This window comes from Neopelma chrysocephalum, unplaced genomic scaffold (genome assembly GCF_003984885.1).
Source record: "Neopelma chrysocephalum unplaced genomic scaffold, ASM398488v2 Primary Assembly neopelma1_105, whole genome shotgun sequence".
Lineage (NCBI taxonomy): Eukaryota > Metazoa > Chordata > Aves > Passeriformes > Pipridae > Neopelma > Neopelma chrysocephalum.
Window position 1 is genome coordinate 1,303,681 of NW_020897769.1, and position 6,912 is coordinate 1,310,592.

The window sequence follows — 6,912 nt, forward strand, 5'->3', positions numbered from 1 at the left end:
CTCTGGGACGTGGTGAAAGCCCTGGTCCTGCACAACACAGGGCACAGCCTGCCCACCTCTGCCCTCCACCCAGGGACCCAGAGCTCTCAGCACAGAGCCAACCATGGAATACAGTTCTAGGATCCCAAAACGGTTTGGGTTGGAAGGAACCTTAAAGCTCATCCCGTTCCTGCCATGGGCAGGGACACTTCCCACTATCCCAGGTTGCTCCAAGCTCCACCCAGCACTTTTTGTCCTCCAGCCTGTTTTAAAACAGCCTCCAGCCCCCGGGTTGCAGTTTTGTCCCACCTGGGCATCACCTCCTCAAGAGCTGAGGCTTTCAACCGAAAAAAACCCACCCCAAATAAGCTTTAATCCTTCCCCTCTCCAGCAGAACAAGGGATTACAGCTCGTTTAGAGCAATTATGCCCTGAGTGCAGCTATTATTGCCATTACTGCCGAGTTGGCTGGTTAATATACTGTTTTAATCAACTCAAAGGATTAAATGCCATTAAGGACCCGGGAGGATGGTCTTTTCCAGCTGCAAGTGGAGGGGGCAGGACTGCTGAGGATGCAGGGTGTCCTCCTGGGGCTGAGCTGGTTCAGGGCTGAAGGAATGGGGGGCACAGGGGGACAGGGCTGGTAAAAGCAGCAGTTTAGGAGACAGAGTCTGTAGTTAACTGAGAAAAGAGAGAAGTAAACAGGAAACTGTTTCACAACCCTGCCTAGAGCTTCCCCTGCCATGGACCCCAAGGGCGCTCAGGGATGTCTCCTTTTCTCCCTCAGCTCCCACTGGATCTCCTTGGCACGTGGAGGTTGCAACAGCAAACCTGGCCCCCCAAAAATCGGGCTCAGACCTCACCTGGGGAGGGGGAGCCTGATCACCCCCTGATATCTCACAGCAGGGAGAAGAGGAGCTGCCACGGGCTTCCCATGAGCTCCGAGAGCTCCCAGCAATGATTTTTGGAGCAGGCAGAGCCTCCTTGACATTCCTAACTTCTTATTTTTCCTGCAGAACTTGCTCTTTTTTTTTTTTGTAGTTTGGGTTTTTTTTCAATTCACTCCCGACACAGCTGCTTTTCCAGCTCCTCGTCCGTGTCAGTGGAAACGTCTCGTTTGACTTCAGGCACTTTCATGGAGTGGCTCCAAATCTGAGGAAAACCGAGGGTACAGCCAATGCTTCCCCCCCCCTTCCCCGGGCGTTCCCAAATCGTTATTGTTCTTTGCGTGCCTGGAGAGGATTTAACACAAACCCTCGGGGGAACAAAACAAAGATTAACGAGCCGCCCCACGCTGCCGCAGCCTTTTAACGCTAATTTTGCTCCGGGGGAACCGAAATCCCCAGGTCCTAGTTTGGAAGGATTCCCAGTCTTCTAGAAGTCACACCAGTGAAAGGGGCCAGGAAAGCACTTCCCAGCAGGCTGGAAAGCTGAACACATCCCAGGCATTTCGGGGTTAGGATAAGGGCTTGTTGTTACCTCATAGCCCTCCCTGCTCCCTCAGTTTAGGGCTGTTTCTAAGTCTGTCCCCCCCTCCCAGTAAATTTTGCAGAGCCTGGAAAGAGCAGCTGTTTCCTCCCTTTGGGATGTGTTTGTGTTTGCCAGGAGGGATGAGGTCTTGGCACCAGGGATTTTCATCACGAGCAGTTCTTTTCCCTCCCTCCCTCCCCTGGAGCTGACCGAGGTCATCCATCAGCGTCATGTAAATGAAGGACAAACAGTCCTGACCCCTGCCAAGCTGAGGGTTGGCAGGAGCCAGGAAACCTCTCCCTGTTCCCAGGTTTGCTGGCAGACACCCCCGTGGTGCTGGTTCCTCCTGGGGGAGCCCCTTTTCTGGCTGGGCATCCCCTCCTCCCCACAGCCACTGAATGCTGGAGCAGCATCTTCATAGAACCATCATAGCATGGAATAACAGGATGGTTTGGGTTGGAAGGGACCTTAAAGATCATCCAGTCCCACCCCCTACCATGGGCAGGGACACCTTCCACCAGCCCAGGTTGCTCCAAGCCCCATCCAACCTGGCCTTGGACACTTCCAGGGATCCAGGGGCAGCCACAGCTTCTCTGGGCAACCTGTGCCAGGGCCTCCCCACCCTCCCAGCCCAGAATTCCTTCCCAATATCCCACCTAACCCTGCTCTCTGACAATTTGAAGCCATTTTTTGGACACATCCCCAAGAAGGAGCTGCAGGTTTCCTGGAGGGGACACACACACACACACACACACACACACACACACACACACACACACGGCTCATCCAGGAGCTCATCCATGTGCTCAAGGCCCAAATCCCAGACACCCCCAGGCTCACAGTGGTCACTGTGACCTCCTGTGCTGCTGGAGGTCCCTCCGAGGATAAGATCAGCAGCTCTGTGTCCTCCCAGATAATTAACAAGATCATTAACAAAGATGGAAACCTCAGAGGGGGCCCGGAGCAGCTGTAGCACCACACGTGCTCTGCTCTTGGGATGCCAAACCAGGGACCACGTCCTTGGAAGTCAGCAGCTGGCCTGGAAAGGTGGGAATGCAGCAGGAGACAGTGTCCCCCAGGAGCTTGGTCACTCCCTTCCCCACACTCCAGCAAGGAGGGAGCTGTGGATGCCAGGCCAGCAGGTGGAGAGGGGTTGGATGCAGCTGAGGTTGCACCTTCAAAGCAGACCCGTTGCCAAAAGTGGTTCTTGGCTTGCCCAAAGCTGGCAGTTTGTGCAACCAAGAAGCTTGATCTGCTCCCCCTTCATCACCCTCATGGTGGATGTCAAAGCCTGGCTGTCCCCAGCACCTTTGATAACCAGGAGGAGTGAAATCCCTCCCTACCCAAACCATTTGGGGATTCTGGGATTTGTGCTGCCCAAGGGGAGCCAGCAAAGGGTGGAGCACAGCCTCAGGCAGGATCCTTGTCCTGAATCAGCTCCTGGGGCTCTCGGAGCTTCAGAAACCAGCTCAGCTCCATCTGAGGGATGGTGGAAGGTCCCACCCTGTCCAGAGGCAGACAGCCCAAATCTGCCCCTCCTCAGCAACCCCCAACCTTAATTACCAGCCCAGAACAGCTTTTGGGGCTGGGGGGAGGAGGGAATTCCATTCAGTTGCAGTTGTGTCTGGAATTACTCAGCACCACCTGCAAAACAGCCTCTTATCCACTCCCACCGCGTGTAATTCCAAAGCCCGAGGCCATCCCGGCGGGGGAGGACCTGGCCGGGATCCCAGCCCGGCTCTGCGTCTGCACAAACAGGATTTGGGGATGGATCCGTCCATAGGGGCTCAGCCATTCCCTAAAATAACATCCCTAGGCTGTGTTTTAACCTCTGGGAAAACACAGCCCCAGCCCTTTGCAGACCGAAGGGAGAAATTGCAGGTTTGGGTCTTTTGCTGTGGCTCAGGGGAGTTTATTTTCTCTTTGGCCGCGTTTTCCAGGACGGCACTTCCTGAGAAAGCTGCTTGTCTGGGAGCTTTCAGCGTTAGCTCAGCCCTGGATAATCAGGAGACCCCGGGATAGAGGGAGAGTCACTTGTGAAACGAGTTTTCAGGGCTCATCCCCACTGTGGGGGTTGCAGGGACTTTCTAAGGGAGTCTGAGCCTTGCTGGGAGGGGAGCAAACCTGGAAAACCCAAGGAGAACAAAGGAAAAAGAACAAATAACCCAAAATAAATGAGTTTAGACCCAAAACTGGCCCGCAGCTCTAATCTCTGCTGACATTTGTGCTTTTGAGCTGAGTCTGCTGCAACAGGAGAAGGGTTTTAAACTAAAAGACGGAAGACTTAGACGGGATATAAGGAACAGGCACAGGATGCCTGGAGAAGCTGTGGCTGCCCCAGCCCTGGAAGTGTCCAAGGCCGGGTTGGAGAAATCTGGGATGGTGGAAGGTGTCCCTGCCCACGGGAGTGCAAACCCCTGCACACCTCAAAGCCAAACCCGCCCTGACCCGGAGCCTCTTTTTCTCTGGGGAAGATGCTGCTCCAGTTCTCCTTCCCCATCCTGTCCCGCTGCCACGTTCCATGTGCCCCTCACAATTCCAAGGGCTTGGGCAGCAGGACTGGGGAGAGCAGAGGGACACAGATGTGTCGCAAGCAGGAACAGGAGCAGAGAGCCTTCCCTGGGTAGCCCATCCCATGTGGAGCAGGGTCTGCCTCCCCCCTTTCCCCAGCAGTTCCTTCCTGTCCATCAGCAAAGAGGATGGGTGGGATAGCATGGGATGGGATGGGGTGGGAGGGGATGGGGTGGGATGGGGAGATGGGATGGCTGCTCCTGCCACGTGCCCAAGGTGTTCCTACACCAGTTGGCATTCCCAATGCCTTCCCAGTGTGGTTTGAACCAAACCCAATTCCACAAGAGCTAAATTTAGATAGGAACCACCAAATCCCACAGAGAGGGACTGGTTCCCTGGGGTGACCTGGCAGGAGGCACAGCCACCCCTCTCCTGGCTGCCCCCACAGCCTGGAGCCATCCTGAACCACATGGAATTCAAACCCAGTGCTTTGGAGCTCTGCACTTGCCCGCAAAATGATCTGGCAGAGAAATTTTAGAACTTGCAGCCACCAGCTGAGTGCAGGACCTGCTGTGTGGTTTGGGCAGGTTTTATTAGTCCAAATAGGGCCAGTGGCTCTGTCCAGCCATCCCAAGGTGCAGCAGAGACAGAGATTATCAGAATAAAGGGATTTGTGAACACCTTTCACTCCCCATTCACCACAGACCTTTTGGGCTCTGGTTTAACTTCCCATCCTGGTCTCCCCATCCCATCACGGTCTCCCCATCCCATCCCAGTCTCCCCATCCCATCCTGGTCTCTTCATCCCTTCCTGGTCTCCCCATCCCTTCCTGGTCTCCCCATTCCAGTGTTCTCATCCCATCCTGGTCTCCCCATTCCATCCCATTGTCCTCATCCCAACCCATTCTCCCCATCCCATCCCATCCCATCCCATCCCATCCTTGTCTCCCCATTCCATTCCAGTGTCCCCATCTCAGCCTGGTCTCCCCATGCCATCCCAGTGTTCCCATCCCAGTGTCCCCATCCCATCCTATTGTCCCCATCCCAGTGTCCCCATCCCATCCTAGTCTCCCCATCCCATCCCAGTGTTCCCATCCCAGTGTCCCCATCCCATCCCATTGTCCCCATCCCAGTCTCCCCACCCCAGCATCCCCGTCCATCCCAGTTAAACTCTGGTTTAACTGCTGCAAGTAAGAGCAGGCTCAGCCTCTCCCTGGTGTCGGGGGGGACATTCCATGCCCAGAAGCTGTGCCAGGATGCCCCCAGAGCCCTGCCCAGAGCAGGCTGTGCTCTCTCCCAGCCCAGGGTACAGCTTTTCCCTCGTCCCTGCACTGCCCCACGCTCCTCCCCACCACAGTTATAGAATCATAGAATCATAGAATCATAGAATAGTTTGGGTTGGAAAAGACCTCCAAGATCATCAAGTCCAACCCCTGATCCAACTCCAATTACTATATCATGGCACTAAGGACCACGTCCAATGTCTTTTTAAAAACCTCCAGGGATGGTGAATCCACCACCTCTCTGGGTAGGCCGTTCCAATGCCTGATAACCCTCTCTGTAAAGAAGTTATCAGGCTCTGGATGTGAAAACACACGGTTTGCAGCCCCACAGGTGACATTTCAGCCAAGCCATCCCAGCAGCAAGCTGAGAACCTCCTGAGCTCAGCTCGAACACGAGCCCAAGAGCGTCACCCGGAGCTCTGCAGCCTCAAGCACACAAACATTCCCTGACCACCCACTTGTCACCACTTCTCCCCGGGCAGTCTCGTTGCTGATTTGAGGTTTCCTGTCCAAAATAGTCCCTGGGAGGGGGGCTGGAGTTAACTGGGCTGGGCAGGCAGCAAGAAGTTCCCTCAGCAGGGCAGGAAGAGCCCAGAGCTCTTCTCCTGAGCAGGGTTTTGCAGTTTTCCACCACTTGGAGAAAAGCAGGGCACAGTCAGCTCTTAAATATCTCGGAGTGGTCGTCACCAGTTCACCACTGGGGCAGGAGAACAGGCAGTGGGAGCTGCAGGAGGGCTCTGTGGTCGAGATTCTCCTGAACAACTCGCTGAGGGAGAGACGGGACCTGTGGCAACTCCCTGGGGGGGGCTCTGAGCTGAAGGACACGAGTTCCAAAGGGTGGCTGGGGGGCTTTGCACAAAGATCTGCTCCAAAGTGATGTGTTTGAAGGACCCTGGGTGGTGGCAGAGCTGGGGAATGTTGTTCTCCTCAGCCTGCTGGGGGGTTGGAATGTCCCGCCTGCTTTGGGACCATGGGTTAAGGAAGATGTTGCTGGGCTGGAGGAATTCCAGAGGAGGAGAACGAACAACAAGATGAGGCTCAGCAAGCAGAGCTTATTAGGAAATGGTGGAGAAGTGGGTGTTGTTTAGTCTGGGAAGCAGAGGACATGAAAACAGTCCATCATCAGGCAAAGCTTAATTATAAAACGGGTGGTAATCAATTATCCCGTGAGGTCACTAGAGAAAGGGGAATAAAACCACTTCATTCTCTGCAGGGAAGGTTTGGGAAATGTGCAGCACAGCCAGGAAGGGCTTGGGGGAGCACTGGTATCTCCTCCCTGGAAGATTTAAGGTTGTACAAACATCCATCAGAGATGATCCCTCAGGATCCTGGGGGCTGAGAGAGAGAGGATTGGTGCATCCATCCCCTCGCATTCCAGGGCAGACCCCTGGAATTACTGACTGTAAAATCAGGGGCAAGGTCCTGGTGTGCCAAGGCAAGAAGCATCCCCAATATTTGAACAAGGGATGCCACTGGATGCAGCCAGAGCCTGGAATAACTATCCCACCATGGGGAAATCCTGACAGAGGAGAAGGAAGAGCTCCAGCAGTTTGGATGCAAATGCTTTTTCACTGGACCCAGCACTGACAAGTTTACAGGGATGTCCCTTCCCTGCATCCAGGTGACACAGGGATGTCCTTTCCCTGCATCCAGGTTTGCACAGGGTGTCCT